Source organism: Ambystoma mexicanum, chromosome 6q, assembly GCF_040938575.1.
Source record: "Ambystoma mexicanum isolate Mex_15411 chromosome 6q, UKY_AmexF1_1, whole genome shotgun sequence".
Taxonomy (NCBI): domain Eukaryota; kingdom Metazoa; phylum Chordata; class Amphibia; order Caudata; family Ambystomatidae; genus Ambystoma; species Ambystoma mexicanum.
Window position 1 is genome coordinate 1,482,713,199 of NC_090937.1, and position 22,715 is coordinate 1,482,735,913.

A 22,715-nucleotide genomic window follows, 5' to 3' on the forward strand; every position below is an offset into this window, starting at 1 on the left:
ATGCCTTATAGCGTGTTGTAAGTGCTGTTTCAGTTACTCACTATCACTGTACTCTTGAACACTGTGGGTTGTGGCTGGACGTGTGGAATGCATATTTAAGTATTCTTTTTTATTTTTTTTATTGTGCATTTGGTAATTCAAACTTTTACACATCAACATATGGAGTCAACAGGTAATGTAGCTCTTAAAGCAAAAAATGCATCTTTTAACCGAGGGCAGCATTGACTATTGGAATCCAGGGGCTGTCCACACATATTACAGTGCCACCTGGCTCCCTATCTAATACAGACATCAAGGCACCACCACAGGCACCTCTCCTTGCATTCAGGGGGAAACAAGGCAAGGCTCAAGTCCAGGGTACACTTTTGTCAGAGGGTGGACTCAGTCCCCCACAAGCTAGATTGAGAAACATTGAAAGTCCTCTTTAAATTTAGGAATTAAAGCCGACCTCGGAACCATCGACTTCGGAGACAGGTTTGCAGGCCAGACACTTTACCACTGCACTAAAACCTAATGAAAAATAACAAACAACTAAAGGTGGCAGGTCCTATTTCGATACTGCAAGTTCCAGGGAAAACATTTGTATTGGTTCTTGGAGGATGAAACATGCAGACCTGTTAACGTTTTAAAAAATACTAATAGTAGAAATGATCCTCCCTTGGTTTTGTTCTTGTGTTGATTTTATGAAAGGCAAATGCCATTCGTCCTGTGCAATTTGGGTGGTTATGCAAAACCAATTTAATAAAATGTGCATATTTCACCTTGATATGCTAATTTCTGGCGATACATCCCTTTGCGTTTGTCGATGAGTCCCCACACTAATTTTTAGGACTTGACCCCTGAAACAAGGCAAACATCACATAGGGAAGAACAGAAAGTTGCAGCTCCTGGGACACGGATCATGTCTTGTTAAGCTGCAGGTTCCACAAGAGTGGCAGTTAAAGTAGCTACTGCAGAGACAGCAACAGGAGTACCAGCTCCAGCGGAAAAAGGGAAAGACATAGTAGTAACGAGAGCTATGGCAACTGCATAGAGGCATATTGATCAGCTCCGAGTCAGTGAGTGTGATAGACTGTTTACCCTCCTATGGCAGAGCAAGAGAAGTGGACAAAGGGAGGCACATATGAGTCAATTTCAACAGGTGCATTTCCCCAATTCAGTGCTGGAGTATTAGCAGTGAAACGTACACCATAGGCCACACATATGCAACCCTACAAGAGTGGCTGCTGAAGGTATAACACGCATGAATGACAGTAAACCCAGGGGGCACGGTCCCGGCACAGTTCAGTCGAATCATGACATCATGGACTAGCTCATGTCTAACATTGACTGTGTAACCGCAACCCTTTTTGAAGTGCCACTTCAACTCCAAGGGTTAGGAACCAGGTCATTTCATCTGCCAGGTCCCAAACTGCACATCAGGGCTAGATCTGCGGCCCACCGTGTCCATAAAAGCCGTTGCAGGCCATGGACCGTGCCGGTTAGTCTCTGGCCACCAAGTGACAAATTGAACCGAAACCTGTAAAATCGTTCATGAACAAAAACATTGAGCAGTACTCTACTTGCCTCTTTTGGTTGCTACTTCATCCCAGGACTTGGGGAGGACTATATTATCTGCTTGGTTCCCTGCTGAATCTCGTGTCGCGGGGGGGGGCGTGGGCCACAGTTACCACAGAGGTCTTCACAGAGAAGGGAGCATGCCTATTTACCCCTGTCGAACATGTGACTGCCTAACTCTACCACTGCACCAATGGAGCTGGGGCAACTCGCCTGTCAGGCTGGCAGAGGGGGCACAGACAAGGCAAAATGTGTTAGCGCGTTTGCCCTGGATCTAGTAGGCGTTGCTGATTTTTATTGAGAAATGGCAACTTTGACGATTTGTATTCACAATTTTTACCACTTTTTTTTAACACAGAAAGTGGGGTGAGACACCCGCAAACCCCCCTTTCCACCCTAACCACCCCCTTTTATATGCCTTACCCATACTTACCATCTGTGGTAAACATGGACGGAATTTTAGGGGGGTACAGGAGTGTTTGCCCCCCACCCCCAACTTTCATGGCACACCATTTTGTTCTCATTCATTTGGCTGGGGCACCTTTTTATCCAGATGTCATGTCCTCCCCCAACATTTTCAGCAAAGTTACTCCACTGGTGGTAAATAAAAAAAATAGATACATAATTCAGCAAAAAAGCATTTGGGAAAGTTGCTATTTGCCAAAAACGATGAATACCTTTAACCAGGAAGGTGCCGTGCTCTTACATCTTGTTGCATCACTCAGGTAGGTGTTTCCACTTTAGCTTCCCCTCCACTGAACCCTGATTCAGGGTGTGCTCCTCTTCCCCAGATCGGCTGTCCCAGTGCTGGGCGGGTGCCTTCACCCCTTACCGTACTCCCCATCCCGAGATGGTTCTGGGTGCCGCTACTACTTCTGCCTATACCCTCACAGCGAGCTGGTTCTCTTCCCCTTTGACTGTTTCTGAAGACACTAACAACCAATTGATGTCCCCCTCCTTAATCCTTCCTTTGTGAGTCGGATATTGATTTCACTTGTCCAATACAATTCTCCCTTAATTTCTTTGCCCTCAAAACCCTATTGTTTCTTTAAATTGTAAGGACCCAGAAATGAGATTTCTACCATTATTCTTTGAGAAGCATTTTTGTCCAAACACCAATGTTATCCTTTTCCAATATAATACAAAACAAGAAAATAATAGGGCACAGCAATGATAAACAGTTGAAGCAGCATGTTGTGCTCCATTGTTAGTGGCTGAGGCGGGTAAAATGTCACTTTAGTTTCGACAGCAAAAACATTTACACCCAATTTGCGCCAATCCTGTCTAGGATTACAATTAGAATTGCTTACATGGACAGGTGTAGATGATAATATGGAAACAAATAAAAACAAAGTAGAAAATCTAGCATCAAAGAGAAAGAAAAAGAGAATGTTAGGATACAATTGTTAAGACTTTAAACGTGCGAGTAAAAGCAAGAAAAATGTATACAAGATCCTAATCTCACGCCAGAAAATGGAGGATTGGCATGGGAAAACCACCCTGAAAGCAACTAAATCAATTTAACTCAAAAACGAAGAATGTCCACTTGGGATTTGGAAAGTCACTAGAGAGTACCACAACGTCATAGACATACTTCATATAGATCTGCTGGACAAGGAGGGCAAGGACTTGACATGTTTACAATTTGAACTCAATAGAAACATTTCTCTATTGAACAACCTGTATGCACACTGTCTTGAACATGAATTCCCAGAAATATACTACAGAACTGAAAAAAAACAGTGAACTGACTTTAAAGTACACCCAGGCATACATATTTGTGCCTTCCTCTGAGGTTCAGGCCAGTTTAACCTCAGACGTTATATAAGGCACACATGGAAGGAGTTTGCAATCCGTCTTTTAGGAGTTTGCTAGAATAGGAGAATAGTTAACAGAAAAGTAAACATTTGCATAGAATTAAGAGAGGTAGAAGATTGAAATAAGATTAATTTGAAGAAGAGATAGTGAATTAAAATGCGAAAGGTTTGTTATATTTTGAGAATAGGCAGATTACCATTCAGTGACTATGACTGAGAGTGCCATCATTTTACGGATACTATTAGGGAGGAGAGAATCTCAGTGACTACCTGGCATAACAAATGTGCATGCTGCATTTCTAGTCAGTGAGTTAGGGCCTAGAAAGAAACAAATACAAGAGACTACCATTCAGTGGCTGTAACTAAGGGTGTCATCCTTTCCTTTTGTGACTAATTAGGAGAATATCAGAGTTGGTTTGAGACAGGAGATAACGTTCAGTGGCTATATGTGAACGTGCAACAGATGCACCTCAGAAGCCCCCTTAAAAGACATCAATGCATGTGAGATTTCTTGTCAGTGACTAGGGAAGGGGAAATCCTACAATTGATTGGAGGCAGGCAGGGAATTACTATTCATTGCCTGTACTTCAGTGTGCCACACTACTATAACTACGTTGGATGAGAGAATACCAGTGACCACTGTAAGGAAGGCATGGTATCAACAATAAGACAGACACAATTGACCACAGTTCAAGGGTGTGTATTGAACTTCAAATGAAATGGTATGTAAAATGCCGATCTAATCCTAAATCTAAAGATGGGAGCAAGCTATCACCATCAAATAATAATAAAGCAGTCCTAGCGGTGTCTTGTCAAAATAAAAGGGCCTATACTAATAAACCTATTGCCAATCCTTATCTCTGAATACAAATAATATGGGAAACAATGTTATGCAAAAGAAAAGTGTTTAATTAACCATATGTCAGGATGTTCAGGCCGTTGGCCACCCTTCCCCATGTTTTCAGCATGGGACAAGGCTGCACACTCAACTTTAGCACAAACTCTGGCTTCTCTGACACGAGGGTGCAGTTTAAACTTTAGCATCAGGTCCTTCTGTGACCCAGTCTCTTTGGCTTTCAAAGTCTCTTCTTTCAGAGGGCCTTATGCAACAAATCTATACATATAAAATAAAGTTGTGTTTGTTTGTGGGTTTGTATGTGGTGTTCTTGGGGATGTAACTCTGCATGAACAGTGAGGTCTGGTGTCATGAATTTTTCATGGAATATTCTTTATTTGAATGCAGCTATTTTTGGCACGATAGGTCATCCCGTTCCTGAGATAATTAATCCTTTTGGCTTTTCGACTTTGTTTTTCTGCATTACGTTTTGTGGTGTTACACCACCATCTACAGATCATTTGTAGAAAGTGTTCATCATTGCGCATCGAAGCTGAAACGTGATGAACACCTGATTATTTTCTATCGCAAAGTATTGTAAAGGACATCAAGTGGAATTTTGCTACAATTTGAAGATGACATAGTTCAATCAGTTGATTTGAATCAGATTCCATTTTTAACACAAATACTTCTATCCTCTGTATTCTCTACTTTCATTAATGCTTTCATCCCACAAATATGTTTTTACAGAAATGCCACGAAAAAAGAGAGCAGTATTTAATCCCACCCGAATCAAAACAAAACATCGAAAGCTGAAACACGATCAACATTCTGAAGAAGTAAGATATGAAGACCACAAAGCTGATAGAATGCAACATGTTTTCAGACAGAACAATGAAAGTGCTCAAGAACCTGAAGCAAGACTTACTAATCAGAGAATGTGTGCTGCTAAAAAACAAAGCAATGAAACTGCTGGATAAACTGAAACACAACTTGCTGTTAAGAGAATTAGTGCTACTAAACAATGAAGCAATGAAATTGCTGAAGGAACTCAAGCGAGACTTACTGATCTGAGAATTTGTGCTGCTAAAAACTGAAGCAATGAAACTGCTGAAGAAACTGAAGAGGGACTTACTGATCCGAGATTTGAAAATCTGAGAATTAAAATCCTGGGTGAAGCAGGTAGTTAGCTAATAAACAATAAGTTATTTTCCTCTCGGAATTTCACACATACTCAACTTCTCAGGTAACTCACTATTCACCTCAGATCCCCCTCAGCTGTGCTCAGATCCCCTTTAATACAAACATTGTAGAATTTTGATGTGTCCAATTTCTCTGATGATTCACTAATCACCTTAGATCCCTCTCAGCCAGGCTGAGAACCGGTTTAACAAAATGTTCAATCTGTCTCCCTCCACCGGGATCAAACCAATGTAATTCTCTTTAACACAATACTTATTTGATCCCAAAAAGCTTAATTCACTTTTTTCATCAATTTGTTTGGTAGTGTCAATATCAAAGATTTGCGATTGTGCACATGATTGTGCTTGACCCGTCTCAGGACCACTTCGATGCACAGTTCTTTGCCACTCTTTTACCAATCTTTACTCTTAGTTGGATACCTTACAGCGATCTTCGAATAAGCACACGTGGTGCTGGACCACTCTGTCAAAGGTATTGTATCTTAGTTTCAAAGTAAAATCACTCATCTGTTTTTCCACTTCACTCGCGTTGGTTATCACAAATTTTTTAACACAATGTTCACTACAGCGCTCACCATACAATGTTGCTGCTTGCAACCTTGGCTTTAGCACAGATCGGTATGGTACCAGTCTGTTCTCGAGGGATTGTGAAAGTAACGGTTCCTCGTCGAAAAAAAGGTCAAGGGCACTTCTCTCCTTGCGATCCCCTTCTGTGTAGCTGCCATCTACTCATGTTAAACTGCCATCTTGGAACTGCTGCTTCCTCGTGTGTTTTGCCTTGCTCAGAGTGTGTCTTCGTGCTCCGCCTTTTATCAATGTGGGGAAGCGTAATGGAAGTCAGTGTGTGTGATGGTCAGTAATTGCCAGACCCTGCCTGACCATTGTATTGGCATTTGTCCGGTACACAGATTGGGTTTTAGTCTGTTTTTCTCTCATAGTGAGCTGTCTGTGAGAAAGTGTTTATATTGTAAAGGGAGGGTGCTGAGTTCCTAAGTATCCTACCTGGTAAGATGGGATAAAGGTGTTACAAGGAAGGGGATACTGTGTCTCGCCATCCGGTCTCCCACTCCCCAAAGACTCCTCACCCAGGTGATCCCCTGCAATGGTCCACCCCCAAGAAACTGGATCCAAAAGTGATGGCCGTCTCCTAGCCACCTGGATGACAGATCCCCGGGGACTTGCGGTTGAGGCACCTTCAGGTTTCTCACACCACCTTGCATGACGTGCGCACACATGATATTTCCCGGAAGTGACTACCAATGAGTGTTTGTGATAGGAGAGAGCAATAGGCAAGAGTAAGGTTTACCAAAGTTATTTGGAGGAAGGAGATTACATGCAGTAGCAGTCAGTGTGCAACGCATGCAGCATTTCTTTTTTACTATTGTTGAAGGAAAAGTGACCATCATGTGTGTCAACAGGTCTGTAGCATCTAATATACTTGAAAATGACATTTGAACATATTGCTCTTGTTTATCCCTGAAAACGCTCATCTTGGTGAGTAAGTCCGCCAATAAGAATACCTAATTAACTTGGCAATCTTGCTGAGTGTTAGCGGAGTTTTCCTAGAGTCCCACCTGGAGGTAAGACTTTAGTATACGTTCCAAGTGGTTTGTAGATCCCCAACTCTTAGTATCAGTCTGTAGTAACTCAGGGTCTTGGTAGATTGGCAGAGCAGTCAGGCTCATCTTAAGAGGAAGATGTGAGTTGTAAGTAAATACACTGAACTCACACATGCACATCAAAGAAGAACTTACACTTATAATGTATATAAAATTGTGTATTTATTATATTTACACCAGAATCATTTTAGATCGGATCGGTGGAGTGTCCTTGAGGACTCAATAAAGAATTTGATGGATTCAGCCTTTCCACAAGGATGCACTTGAAGTGGGCAGCAGGTCTCCTGGTATTGGGGTTCCAAAGCTCTGGAAATGCCTAGGACCTCGGGAGATGGCTCAATTTAAAGTTTGTCTTGGGCCTGGTTGTTCCTACCAGCCACAGGGAAGGAGTTGTCCTCTTCAGAGTTCCTATGTCGCACAGAAAACAGGGTAAGGACAGCAGTGGTCGCTTTATGGTGTTGCAAAGGGCCTGGAGGCGTCTCTGGTCACCTTCTTCTGCAGTTACTTTAGCTTCCAGTGGCTGACTTGCTTTTTACTCCAGAAACCTCACCTTTTTGTAGTTCCTGCACACACTCCTCTGCAATCTCGCTCTGCATTTTACAGAAAGGAGCATTTGGCTGTCCAATCAGGCCAGCCAAACCCTCTGTAGGAGCTGGTCCTTTTCAGGCACTCTGACAGACAAAGGACAGGTGGGCGGTGAACTCCTCCCCTACTTCCTGCCAGCCCAGACATTCTGGAGCCTAGGCGGGGACACCCAAGTGTTCATGCCGAAGGCAAAACATAAACACTGACTTCTCTCTGCCAGCATGGTAGAAGAAGGGCTAACAAAGAACAACCACGCTAGTAATGGCAAAAGAAAGAAGGGGGCCCCAAGTTGGTACTTGGGTGCCTCTATTGAGCACTACCGAGGCTATGGACATAGCCCGCAGTATAAAATGTACCGTTGCATGTAATAATGTCCCCTTACAAATATCGCCATGCAATAAAATCGCTGAAAAATGGCTGTTTTTTTGAGGGGACATTATTACATGGACCATGCGAGGGACACCCCCCGCAACTCCAACCCCTTTTTTTCTTTCAAGGGGACCAGGGGTCACCCCCGCAACGCCCCGTGCCCCCTGTCCCTATATATATGGTCACCTAAACAATGTCGCCACAATCTTTTCCCGGCAACATTATATACGGCACCCATATATACGGATATTATTACCTGATACCAAATGTACACAATAGTTGTATGAACATGTCCACTGCCACCAGCCATAACTAGGAGATTGTTTATGTGACCAAAAAGTCACAGAAGCAGAGAGAAGGGGGATACTAGAGAAACCTTTGGCACTCCACATAAGGTGGTGTGTGCCAATCTCTCCGACCATAGAGTTTTAACAGGCCGATTCATGTAATTCCTCTCAAAAGTGTCTGCGCCAGCCGCGTGCGATAAAATCAATTTCCGCGCACAGCGTATTCATGGATTCTCGCCTCCAAAAGCAGATGTGGCGCAGAGTGGCACAGCGACCCTGCAGCAGCGCCAGTTACGCCCCCAAGAACGCCCTAGCGCAAGGGAAAGCCATCAAGATAGCAAACCCATCGCAAAGGGCTGTGCCAACCCTGTACCAGTTTACCGGACTGGCAAACAGCAAACGCAAAGCGGGGAACGCGTATTACGGGTTTCGGGAACACGCGTGCGCGAGAAGTTACACACGCGATCTGGCCTGGGCGCGTGTATTTCAGGGGTGCGCGAGAAGTTCCACACGCGATTGGCCTGGGCGCGTGTATTTCAGAGGTGCGCGAGAAGTTCCACACGCGATTGCCCTGGGCGCGTGTATTTCAGGGGTGCGCGAGAAGTTCCACACGCGATTGGCCTGAGCGCGTGTATTTCAGGGGTGCGCGAGAAGTTCCACACGCGATTGGCCTGGGCGCGTGTATTTCAGGGGTGCGCGAGAAGTTCCACACGCGATTGGCCTGGGCGCGTGTATTTCAGAGGTGCGCATGAAGTTCCACACGTGATTGGCCTGGGCGCGTGTATTTCAGGGGTGCGCGAGAAGTTCCACACGCGATTGGCCTTGGCGTGTGTATTTCAGAGGTGCGCGTGAAGTTCCACACGCGATTGGCCTGGGCACGTGTATTTCCAAGGTGCGTGAGAAGTTCCACACGCGATTGGCCTGGGGGAGCGTGTGCATGTATTTCAGAGGTGCGCGAGAAGTTCCACACGCGATCTGGCCTGGGGGAGCGTGTGCGTGTATATCAGAGGTGCGCGGGAAGTTGCACACGCGATTGGGCTGCGTGTGGGTATTTCAGGGGTGCGCGGGAAGTTTCACACGCGATTGGGTTGCGTGCGGGTATTTCAGGGGTGCGCGCGAAGTTCCACACGCAATTGGCCGGGGGGAGCGTGTGCGTGTATACCAGGGGTGCGCGGAAAGTTTTACACGTAATTTCAGCAGGGTACGTGTATTTCAGGGGTGCCGGGGAGTCCTATATGTGATTTGCCAGTGTGGGTCCTCCCAGGTGTTCCCTGTACACCCTCCACGGCCCCTGCAGGCAGCCCACACCACAGGGGACTACCCTGCATCCCTGGTCATGTCCCGTAGGCAGCCCACCCAACATGGGCATGCCCCCCAGCAAAGGCACATGTCTCCTTGCACTAATGATCACCAACTCATGTCCCCTTGCACCCCCACCCCCCAGCAGTGCAGGGGCACCCTCCACCAGGCCCCCACCCATGTCTCCCACCACCCCCACCCAACCATTGCGGGGCACCTGCCAGCAGGCACCCACTCATGTCCCACTCATGTTCCCCACCACCCCCACCCCCAGCATTGCGGGGCACCTGCCAGCAGGCCCCCACCCATGTCCAACTCATGTTCCCCACCACCCCCACCCCCCAGCACTGTGGGGCACCTGCCAGCAGGCCCCCACCCATGTCCAACTCATGTTCCCCACCACCCCCACCCCCCAGCACTGTGGGGCACCTGCCAGCAGGCCCCCACTCATGTCCCACTCATGTCCCCCTGCACCCCCACCCCCCAGCATTGCGGGGCACCTGCCAGCATGCCCCCACACATGTCCCCCAGCCAACATGTCATCACAATCTAGATCCCTGGCCCTTATGGTCAGCCTCCAAATGCAAAACACCCACTCGAGTATTGCATCCACCCACTTAGAAATGGCAATGACATGATAGAACCCCAATAGCAAGTCTGGAAATGAACACATGGCCCTCACATACACCCAATGGGTGTCAGTGAATCTCAAAACCCATATCATGATATGCATGATACCAATGAGATGATACTACACATTGAAGTTTGATGAAAAAAATGTATTAAAAACAGCATAAATGGAATTAAAAATAAACAAATGACAATGGGAATCAAAAACCAAAAGCAGCATGTCCGTAAAATAATGAAAAACGACAAATCATAATCCAAAGGAAAGGTGTCCAAAGTCACAGTTCAAGAAAGTAAATCCAAGGTAAATACAAAACCGAAAACCATTGCTCCATGGGTAAATCCAAAAAAAAATAAAAAAATCTAACATTCAACTATATACAGATAAACAAACCAGGGTCCATGATCCCAACCGAAGAGATGAAAACTACATAAAAATACTACCTAATAAAATAAAACTATATACAAGAATGTGGCCCATTGTCCAAAAGGTCCAAAATAAATAAAAAAGCAAAGGAAACATACACTAACTACATAACTATTTACAAGGGCAGCGGGCTAGTCCGACGGCTCACTGGTTGTTGTCATGGGCCAGAGCATCATCAAACTCCTGTTCAATGGCTTGGAGGCGGGCATGTTCCCTGGCCCCAAGGTCCCGCAGGGATAATGCAGTGTCCAGCTCCAACTCCCTGCGAAGACCCTCGAGGTACTCAGCCCGCCTCAGCACCCTCCGCATGGAGTTCTCCGCCCTGACCATTGTGAGCCGTTCCTCCTCTGCCCGCTGCCGCTCCGCACCTATCTGCTGGCCCAACCGCTCCCACACGGAAGCCACTCCCATTCCAGGGTTCTCCTGCCCTCCGGCCGATGCCTGCACCCCTGATGTTGATGGCCCCGAGCCATGATGCCTCCCACGTCGAGCCTGCCGCTGCCTCCAACTCAACTGCCTGTGCCAGCACGATGGCATCCAGGCTGATGGAAACCACCGACGCCGTTGTGCACGTGCCCTGCCCGATGATGCTGTGGTCCAGTTGCTGGTGTGTCCACCCCTGCTGGACCTCCGACTCCCGACTGTGGCAGGGATGGGATCCCCACCGAGGTGGCTGCATTGGTCGGGGCAGGTCCACAGGGGGCCCTGGTGGCATCTGGGCCGGAAGACGGCATGGAGTACGACTGGCGCATAGCCTCCACAGAGGAGGAGAGGGTCCCCAGAGTGCCCGACACATGTACGAGACCCCCGACTATGACCGCTCCCAACTGGGCCACGTTGGCACGGTGCTCTTCGTGATGACGTGCGTGCTCCCCCGGGAAGCACGCACCTCATCACGAATGACAGCTGTGCGCAACGCGACACCAATCAGGACCTTCTCCATACGGCTAGGGGTCCCCTCGTCCGCAGGTGGAGGGGAGTCAGATGACATGGACATCCCCCCTACCTGCGGACGGGCCTGGGATGGGGCATCCCTGCTGGTGCACGGTGGTGCAGTCACAGTGTCAGGGACAGTGACATGCACAGGCACCTCCACGGCGACCTGTGCTGCCTCCTGCCCCTGCCCCTGCCCCTGGACTGCACCACTTGCACCAGCAGGGATGCCCCCACCAGGCCCCATGTGCGGCTCAGTAGCGGCCTCCTCCTCCTCTGTGGAAACCACCAACCTAGATGGCTCCACACCGTCTTCCGCCGTTGCAAGCCCCTGTGGGGGCTCACCCACCCCTTCCACTGCAGCCGTGGGGGCATCCCCGCCGCTTAGCTCCACAGTGCCATCTCCGCCCTCTTCTTCACTTTGCGCTGTGTAGAGGGAGACATAGAACACAAGCATCAGGGTACTGTACAATGGTCCCCTAGACAGGAAGCAACAGCAGATGAGTGGCACTGTCAAAGATCACTTCCATCATGTCCCTCCACAACACATGGGTCAGTGCAGGCAAAACACAAGCAGTAACAGGCATGGCGCATGCTATGGACATAAGCAAACATGTCCAAGGGACTCTTGAAGCATACAATGTTGTTTTTGGACTCACATGCATCATGGGTCATGCCTATCACATGCACACACTTCAACGTACTTTCATCCATCTGGACGCGTCCACCCCAGACACAGTGGATGCAAGGATAACTAGGCTGCATCAGTGAATCTGAACATTGTCACAGACATGTGTCATGCATCCATGGCATCCACAAGTCACAGACATGCAGGTCAGAAACACAGACATGGACAGCATACATGTACATGGCATCAGCACCCATCCCTCACCCACACCCATGTCCAGGAACAGAGAATGGCATGCTCTCATGTGTCCATTCCGCATAGGGCTCCCCATGTTGCATTTAAACACATACACCAACCGTGTGCTTCACACATTACTGGTCTCACATGCATGACCATGATGCCCCTGCACACACACACGCGTACATGGCCTATGCCACACATACAGGCAAGTATCAGACAACCAGCACGCTGCAACATGCCCTGTCTCACACAGCAATGCTTGGCCACTTACCGCTCGACTCCAGGCGGGTCTGCCTCTCAAGGATCTGGGCATGGAGCGCTGGGCGTACGCGTTCCAGGACCCTCAGCTGGATGGTAGTTGACACCCCCTCCGCGTTGATAGCAACCACAAAGTCGTCCCAGATCCTGTCCCGTCCTTCCTTGTCGGCGCGTGGTGATCCGAAGAGGGCATCATAATGCCCCAGGACAAGCTCCACCAGGACACCAACTTCCTTCTGACTGAAGCTGTTGGCCCTCTGCCCCTCTGGCTGGGGGTCGCCAGTGGTCTCGGATGGTGTTTGCCCCGACATGGCGACCCCCGAGGCAGGCGTGGGTGGGTAACTGGGTCCTGGGGCTGGGCTGTGGAGCGATGGCATCCCAGTCGGGAGTGTTCTGTTCCAGCAGGGGTGGACACAGCAACTGGACCCCTGCAGATGGCTGATGTGCAGGCACCAAATGGCAGGGCACGGTGGCAGCAGGCAGGCAGGCAGCAGCAGATGGCTCGTGGGAGGCTGCTCGGGGCTCTGGGGGGCAGTAATTCGGCCTTTTGGGCAGGAGTGTGGTCTTCCGTGTGCTTACGCGTGGCCAGCTTGATACGGAGTGATTTGGCACGTGAAAATTCTGCACGTCAGCGTGTGAATCGAGGAAAGGCCCTTAGCGCGTAAGCGCGTCAGCACGCATACGCGATTCCATTGGACCAAAGGCCCTTAGCGCGTATACGTGTCTGTGATGTATAGCGCACGGGCGTTGCTTTTCGTAGGGTGCGGTGCGTGTGTCTTGCAGGCGTTGGGGTTCACACGCTATTACTTCACAGCGGGTGGGTGTTGGCTACGTGTTCTTCTACACGCAAGGCAGACGGTGCGTGGTACCCTGCTCCCCCAGGCCAGATCGCGTGTAAAAACACCCGCGAGCCCCTGAAATACACGTAACCCGCTCCCCCAGGCCCGATCGCGTGTACATACACCCACGAGCCCCTGAAATACACGTACCCCGCTCCCCCAGGCCCGATCGCGTGTAAAAACACCGGCGAGCCCCTGAAATACACGAACCCCGCTCCCCCAGGCCCGATCGCGTGTAAAAACACCCGCGAGCCCCTGAAATACACGCGCCCAGGCCAATCGCGTGTGAGAAACTTCTTGCGCACCCCTAAAATACACGCGCCCAGGCCAATCGCGTGTGCAACTTCTCGCGCACCTCTGAAATACACGCGCCCAGGCCAATCGCGTGTGGAACTTCTCGCGCACCTCTGAAATACACGCGCCCAGGCCAATCGGGTGTGGAACTTCTCGCGCACCTCTGAAATACACGCGCCCAGGCCAATCGCGTGTGGAACTTCACACGCACCTCTGAAATACACGCTCACGCTCCCGCAGGCCCATTCGCGTGTGGACCTTCTCGCGCACCTCTGAAATACATGCGCCCAGGCCAATCGCGTGTGGAACTTCTCGCGCACCCCTGAAATACACGCGCCCAGGCCAATCGCGTGTGGAACTTCTCGCGCACCTCTGTACTACACGCACACGCTCCCCCAGGCCCAATCGCGTGTGGTACTTCTCGTGCACCTCTGAAATACACGCGGCCAATCGCGTGTGGAACTTCACGCGCACCTCTGAAATACACGCACACGCTCCCCCAGGCCTGATCGCGTGTGAGACTTCTCGTGCACCTCTGAGATACACGCACACGCTCCCCCTGGCCCCATCGCGTGTGGGCCTTCTCGCGCGTGTAGAACTTTGGCGCACATTTTTTTCCTGCGCAGGGACGCTACTGCCTGCTTTCGTGTGGCGGACATGTATGGGCATGTGCGCGTCTTTGGCCGTGCGCTGTTTTTCCCTATTCGATTCCATGAATACGTGTTGTAGGCGAGCGTGTGGGCGTTTTGCGCACTTGCCTCCTGTACTTCCCCCGTGACGCCCACATTTTCACAAGTTGTTCCCCATTCTGCGTGTGACGCCCCGTGTTACGCCTACTTTTGTTATGTGTGCCGCGCTATGTGCGAATTCGCTGTCGCCTAATCGCACAGCGTTCGATGACCTGTGCGCCAGCGTGCGACAGCGTGCGCCGCACACTTTTTCAGCGCACATCCCACATTTTGCGCGTGCACGGACTTCCATGAATAGATGTGCGATGTTTTCTGTGCGATAATCGCACTTTCACTGCGATTTTCGCTATTTCACTGCGAATCGCACGTTTTCGCACGCGTGCGCCGTTTTTTCCGAGCACATTAATTCCATGAATCGGCCTGTAAGTATCTCTCCATCTTTAAGAACTGTAGCTACTCTAGCATAAAGAAAAAGAATCTCAAAGGAGGACCCTATGTGTCCCCAGCAACACTACCCATAAGGAGTTGTGTGCTGCAGTATTAAAACGAGCTCAGGTGCCTTTAAGAGCTATGGAGCAGACAGACTCCATAGTACATGTAGAGTACAAAGAATAGAGTTCCAAAAGACAGATGCCACAAGAATGAATAAGGGTGAAAAGGCTTCACTCATTCAGGATTTAAAGAAAAAGGTCCAGAAGTCCAGCAAAAAGTGCTGGGTGTCTCACTATGAGAGAGGATGAAGCATACAAATTATGCATATCCCTAACACTGAGGCATTGAATAGAAGAGCTAGAGTCCCCCTCGTGACGATGCCAGCCATGCAAGCACACAGAAAACAAAAGATTGTCTTCCTCCATTTCACAATCCCACATCCCTGTTTGTATTCACAAATGTAATGTAACATTTTGTAAATGTGAACAGAGTACAGTCAGATGTTAAGTAACAAGATATGTATGGTACTGCCTTTAGACATATTTCTTACACAATGCAGAAATACAAAAAAAGAAGAGCTCTTTAAAAAAAAAAAAGAAACAAACAAAAATAAATAAACATAATATAAATAGTTATACATGCACAGAGCCAGGGAATTTGCAAATGCATATTATACTTCAGCATAAACTGTAGAAAACAGTGCCTGAACATGACAGTCCAAGGTAGCTGCCACTGTTCTGAAAGATGTGTTCATTTTGTTTTTGGCACAGCAAATGCAACAAAGAAACTCAGTACACCTTGAGTGATATGCAGCCAATTGTATCAACGGAAAGTATAATGATGGCGAGTTAGGTAAATGAGCCATAGTGAGGGGAGGGCATGCGGTTAGGGGAATTTGACATCAGCTGCATCAGTTGCAGTATGGAGCTGAGATGGCTGAATTGTGTATCAATAATTGAAGGAGTCTGCCACAACTTCAGTAGCACCTGCAATGGGATGTAGTACATGCTCAGGTATAGCAGCTAGAGAAGAAGGAGCTTCACTCCACTATTACTGGGACAAAGTTTGGGGAGGTGCATATTGTATCTATGGTATCTGATTGAATGTATGTTTTGAGAGAAACAACTCATAGGGTAGAAAACCAGCATTAGGGAAATGCCTGGTCTTTGCTACCATCCACATCCACCTATGAGTCTGAGACTAATGGTGATGTTGACCACGGTGAAGGTGATGGCCCATCTGAGACCTGGCTGCAGCAAATGATTATGGAAAGGACTGATATTGCAGAGACAACAGTTACAGAGATGGGGGGAGGGCAACGTTACTCCTCCACCTGAGAACAGTGTCTTTCCAACACAGCATGGCAGATCTGACATTGTAAAACATCCATGTGTGGCAGCACCACCACCAAGCCCACTGTCACAATCTGTTAAGCATAGCAGAGCACATCTAAGCACTCCCAAACATTCCAGAATATGGAATTTTCGTATGCAGTACAAAGAATAACAGCATCTCACCACCTGCTCAACTAAACTGTGGACCAACCCGAGTGACACATCTTTGCGAACCCATGAGATGTTTCACCAATCCCAGGACTGAGATGAGCTTGCAAGACCTCAACGTCAGCCCTCCAGATGCCAATCAACATACTACCCCATCCCATTACTGACAAAACCATTGCTGTTGTGACATCGTATGAGATGCAAAGCCCAAGTCCCAATTTTCCAGTGGTGCATGGTGCACACAGGCTCAGCAATGATCTTCGTTGTGCAACATCAGTGAGATATTTTGGCATGGACCAAAAAGTCAGCCGTCACATGACAGCGTGGGCTTGCTGAACCTTAACTGGCCATAATGTTGCCCTATTCTTTTGTAGAAAAAATTGAGTTGTACATCAAGGTTCTTTTTAAAGTTGGGAAGGCACAAGATCAACCAGAGGGCCAGAAAGATCATTTAACCAAGGACATGTGACCCAGTGGGCGGCGCATTGACTCAATTGCTGTGACCACAAATTGGGTAACCTTCACTCCACCAGCCATGCAAGAGAGGTCCCGATACTGAAGTATAGGAAGGGGACAGCAGGTGCACTTTGTCTATAGCGGAATTTTTTGCTACAAAAGCTCCAGTGAAGTGTACATCTGTGAGAAAGTGAAGCAGGTGGTGGCCCTATGACTAATACCCCACATCTAATTCTAGACTTGTTTTCTGCTGGTGGTGGGTCTAAAACCCTTGCTGTCCTGTGAATTGGAAAGACAATGCCTTGTCCTTACTTTGTGCATGTCTGTCCCTTTCTGGTGAAGGATTTCATCTGCATTTGCCAGCCTCCTGAAGGAAATCATTGGCATGGCCCAGACGATCACCTAACACTTAATCTAGGCCTACAGTGTAAGAAATACTGTGGCAATTGCAGGTTCACCACATGTTGCCACAGAACACACAAAGACCACCAACTGGAATTCCGCTTTGCACAAGTTGGACCGGCTAAGTGAACAATGCAATCCCATCATCGATTATTGCAACATTCACAACTAGAAAAGATGTGTCATGCTTTAGTTTTATAGTTTTATATTTTATATATTTTATTGAGATTTGTAAAGTGCTTTCGCCAAAGCTATGTACATGATTTAGAGAATACGGAACACGATATGAATTTGATAAATTACAAAATTGATTAACAACACAGAGAAATTAGCGGAGAGAGAGGCGAGAAAAGGGGCTTTTAAATGGGTATGAAAGATGTGAAGTGAAGGAGAAGGACGAATGTCAGGAGGAAAAGAGCTCCAGAGTACAGGTGCAAGAAGAGTGAAATATGTACAGGTGCGAGATGGGGTGTCGGGTGGGGTGGGGGTGTGTTGGAACAGAGAGGTGTAAGTGTTGTGAGCGAAGAGTGAGGGAGGGGCAATAGGGGTTAAAATAGAGGACATGTAAGGGGGGCTTGACCATGGCTGCCCTTGCAAGCAATAGATAGGAAGTGAAAAAGAAGACAAGATTCAAATGGAAGGTGGGTAAGCAGAGAAGAGATGAATTAATAGAGGATCTGGAAGTTAAAGAAAGAGAACACGGATGCTGGAAGTAAATACAGAAAAAACTGTAGTAAGATGAGAGGAAGGAAGGCCCAATACCAGGGCAGAGGAAGCATTGAGTTGAGAGAGAAGAGAGGAAAAGATAATAAGTTTGGTAGCTTGAAATGGTAGGAATGGTTGTATGCAACGTATATTGTAAAGGTATAAGCAACAGACACGACCATTAGTAGAAATATGGTGGGAACATGATAAAGAAGAGTCAAAGGTGACCCTGAGATTAAGGCCAGTGAGGAAAAAGAGAAAAAGGTAGGAGAGAAAAGGACACCAGAGTGAGGCAGAGGCAGGGGAGGGGAACAAATGAGAGAGCACCCAAGACCGAACAGCAGAAAGGCACGCTGAGATGGCAGAGTGAAGAGAGTCAGAGAAGGAGGAGAAATATCATGAGATCTGTGAGTCAAGAGAGTAAAGTGATATGAAAGATTGAGGGAATAAATAAGTACAGATAGAGGATTAGTGTAGATAGAGAAGAGTAACATGATGAGGTAGCGGTACATGGAGGTAATGCCTGACTTAACTACCTGTAATCTTCATTACTCCTAGTCCCACTCTTCCTCTGCCAAGTAATTACCTATGAGCCAAGGAGCCTCATATGTAAGCTCAGGGACAAGGAAGAGGGACATGAAGGTAATTCTGGTCCAAGGAGCTGATTTTTGAGGTTGGGGTAGAGGTGGGAGGGAGCGGGGAGGGGCGGGATTGTGCAATAAATCATAATGGTTGGTCATGTCCAGGCTAAGCAGGCAATATATGTGCTATTAGTGACTATAGAGGCATTTTCATACAGCCAGTCTAGTCATTCCTCAGTTTGGTATGACTTTTTTTTAACTGCGCATTTCTGATAAAGCAGTCCTGCTATGTGTAATTACCTGGCTAGAATAGCATTTGGTTGAAGCCAGTCTAGCCATTTCTTACTGCGGCATTGTATATTTTTTTCTGGGCATCTGTTATAAAAGATGATATAGTATGATATAAGTCATTTATAACACACCTGTACACATGTGTTTCTAGGCGCGACAAGAGGGGAGGGAAGATAGAGGGAGCACAAGACAAACGATCTTAATAGGTCTTGTGTCATTCAGATCATGCAAGTGCAAGAACGAGAAATGCAAGGGGAAAGGGATGTGGGAAAGTGCAAGCAAGATGGGAGGGGAAAACAGGGCAGTAATGTTCTGAGTAAGTGCAGCGAGGGCAGTGCGGCTCTGGGTAGTGCAGGGAGAACACAGGACTCTAGGGTTAAAGTTACAGCCCCAAAGTGCGTGGTAAGCCCGGAGGGTGACTGACCAAGAAAGAGCCTGGACTCAGTGAGACTCTGAGGGTAGCCAAGCAACCAGTCAGTACAGCGACGGGTAGGTCAGCAAGGGAGGGAGAGAAAGCAGAGGAGAAGAGGAAATTTTAGAGCTGCTTACAGAAATTCAGGTAGTCTGCTCAAGTTTGAGAGGGGCAGGGAGGCCATTCCAGAGGCGGGCACCTACAGAGGAGGGAGATCTACCCCCCACTCTCTGCCTGGAGAACCATCTAACCCTTACGGAGTTGGAGGTAGCTGGGGCAAGGGCTCGATAAGGAAGGTATTTTGGAAGAGAGCGTTGGATGTAGTGTGGGCCCTGACCCCAGAAAGCCTTGTGGACAATGCACAGGGTCTTGAACTTGATCCTTGCAGCCACCGGGAGCCAGTGAAGAGATTTCAGGGATGTAGAGATACGATCCCTGGGCTTGAGGCCAAGGATAAGTCTTGCAGTCCTGTTCTGGATTAGTTGCAGAGGGCGAAGAGTAGAGGAAGGCAGATTTAGAAAGAGGTTGTTGCAGTAGTCCAGCCAAGAGAGAAACAGGGCTCTGGAGACAATGAGCTTCTGAGGGAAAGTGAGAAAAGGAAGAGTCCCTTTGGAAATGGGACTTCTTGGTGACGTCCGAGTTGTGAGTGAGGAGAGAAAGAGAGAGTGGAGTTGAAGATGACAGCACAGCTTTTTGCCTCGCAGGAAGGTGAAGGAAGAGGGCCCAATGTGGGTGGCCAGAATGAGAGAGGGGTAAGCAGGGTAGGGGTCCCAATGAGAAGGATCTCTGTCTTAATGGCATTAAGGCAGAGATTGTTGGAGGTGCACCAATCCTGAATTGCAGATAGACAGTCAGGAGTGAGCGAGAGAGGAGAGGAACCGAAGGAAAGCTGAGTGTTATCTGCATAAAACTGAAAGTTAGAGGAGAAGGTAGAGATCAGGTAGCCCAAAGGGGCCAAGTAGAGGTTGACAAACCAGGGTGAGAGGATAGAGCCCTGGGGAATGCAACAGGTTGATAGAAAGGTGGCGGAGAGAAAGGGACCAAGTTGGACCTGAGAGGAGCAGTCCAAGTGGAAGGAGGTAAGCCACTCCAGGGCCTGATCCATGATGCCAAGGTCTTGACGTAATCGATTGATCAGGATGGCGTTGTTGACTGTCGAAAGTAGAGGAAGATCAAGGAGGATTAGGACAGAAGGAATACTGGAATCAAGGTTACATAGCAGATCTTCACAGGTGTTCAGGAGATCAGTTTACGTGCCTTTGGCAGCTCTGAAGCCAGACTGATGGTCATGGAGACAACCAACAGATTCAGTGTGGAGAGTAAGCTGGGAGATGGTTAGCTTTTCCAAGAGTTTGCCCAGGAAAGGGGTGATTGAGATTGGGCAATAGTTTGCCGGCAGGTAGGATCCGGAATACTGGAATCAAGGTTACATAGCAGATCTTCACAGGTGTTCAGGAGATCAGTTTACGTGCCTTTGGCAGCTCTGAAGCCAGACTGATGGTCATGGAGACAACCAACAGATTCAGTGTGGAGAGTAAGCTGGGAGATGGTTAGCTTTTCCAAGAGTTTGCCCAGGAAAGGGGTGATTGAGATTGGGCAATAGTTTGCCGGCAGGTAGGATCGGCAGATGGTTTCTTGAGGAGTGGGTGCACAAGGGAGTGCTTAAGGGGAGAAGGGAAGGTTAAACTGGCGAAAGAGTAATTGCAGAAATTGGCCAAGCATGCAGCAAGGGTGTCAATCTGGCCCTTGATGGTTCGGGAGGAGCAGAAGAGCACCTGTTTGGACGACACTTTCATAGAGCAGACCTGTCTAGAAACCTTGTCAGGTGTTGTCAGAGAGAAAGTAGGAGGAAAGGTAAAGATGGCCAAAGGGCGGCCGATAGAGGAAGAGGAGATAGAGGACATGATGTCCTGAGTTTTAGCGGAGAAGTGAGAGACCAAAGCCATACAAAGGGCCTGGGTGGGAACAGGAGTGGTAGAGACTGTAACAGTATTGACCAGTTCCTTGCAGATTTTAAAGAGTTTGGCTGTGTTAATAGGCATCATAGACCTGGGCTTGAATGTGTTCTCTCTTCTTGATGAGTGTTATTGCTTTGACTGGCATTTTGGTGCAACTAGTCTAGGTATGTATAAATGTGGCCTGGCCTGCTTTACTGTAATGTTATTATGTGTCTACACTGGTATACATTGTGCAGCCAGTGGGACAAGTTTTCAATGTGGCATCTGGCATGGCATTTCTAATCGCAAAGCATTAATGTTCCTATGCACTGTTGGTGACTTGCATGTATTGGATTGGTGTTAACCTACAAAACAATTGGAAACACGCTGGCTTTTTAGCCAATTTTTCTCCGAAAGTGTGCTGTATATTGAATGAAAACACATATTTATATCTTTCTCCTAGTCCAGTGTCGACATACCCCTTCAGCAGCACGTTTGTGTGTATTGTGCAAGCATGATAATCTAGGCTGGACCAGCGTGTGGCACTGGCCATGATTTGTTGCCGAGTTTGGGGGGCCCCATCAGCATGGCTTGCAGGGGTCTCCCACATTTTGTGTTATGCCACTGGCTAACAGAAGCATATTGTCCAAATAGGGGGGATTGCCATCACTAGGGGGGAAACTTCATGAAGCACCACGTAGCCGATGTCATTACGAAAGGGAGAGAGGCAAACTGCCAGTGGCAGCCTTGCCACTGAAACTGGAGATAATCCTGATGTGGGGGATAAACTTGAACTACCAAATACGTGTCCTTGAGCTTTATCTTGCCCATCCAGTCCCCCAGAAGAAGTGTCCCTGAGGAGATGAGTCCTCTCCATTTTGAAGTGTTGGTATACCACAAACGTACTGAGGACTTCGAGATCTATTATGTGACAGAATCCTCTGTCTATCTTGGCCACCAAAATGATTTTACTGAGGAAGGAAGAATGACTCCAGGAAGTGGGAAGTACATCTCCCTTGGAAATTAGGTCATCTACCTCTATGTCCACGAGAACCTGTATCTCCATATTGAAAACCAGCGGGAAAGGAAGGAACTGCTGAAGGGGAGGGCAGTAAAACTCTATCTGAAACCCTGACACTGTCTGCAGGACCCACGCATCTGAGGTTAGAGCTGCCCAATTGGGAGGAAAGAGCTAAAGGCCCCCCAACCTTCCCGGAAAGAAACATTTAAAGACAAACTGCTTACCTGTTTCAGCTCTGCCACAGACTGACGCTTGGACGCACATCCTCTCCATTGATCCCCGTGCTCCGTGAAGAAGGCATCTGCACTGACCCTGGCAGCAAATGATCCCACATGTATTACTCTGGTAGCATACTGTGCTTGCCACACAGAGCCCTGGTATGGGCAGCCGTAAGAGCAGGCTCTGCCTCTCCCAGCCCTGACAAAAACACCAGGAGACAGGGCATTCTTGATAATTGCTTTGGCATTTGTC

The 22,715-nt window shown here is 48.0% G+C and overlaps 1 protein-coding gene across 3 annotated transcripts in view; it reads left to right on the forward strand.

The window, feature by feature from the left end:
• The window catches only part of LOC138516797 (histamine H2 receptor-like), a 623,453-nt gene that overhangs the window by 440,003 nt on the left and 160,735 nt on the right, over positions 1-22,715 (forward strand). The window contains exon 3 of one of the 3 annotated variants that reach the window (XR_011282313.1): positions 4,960-5,455. The exons of the other annotated variants lie outside the window; for them this stretch is intronic. The gene's annotated coding sequence lies outside the window, so the exon portion shown is untranslated. The remainder of the gene's footprint in view (positions 1-4,959; positions 5,456-22,715) is intronic. 3 annotated transcript variants of the gene reach the window in all.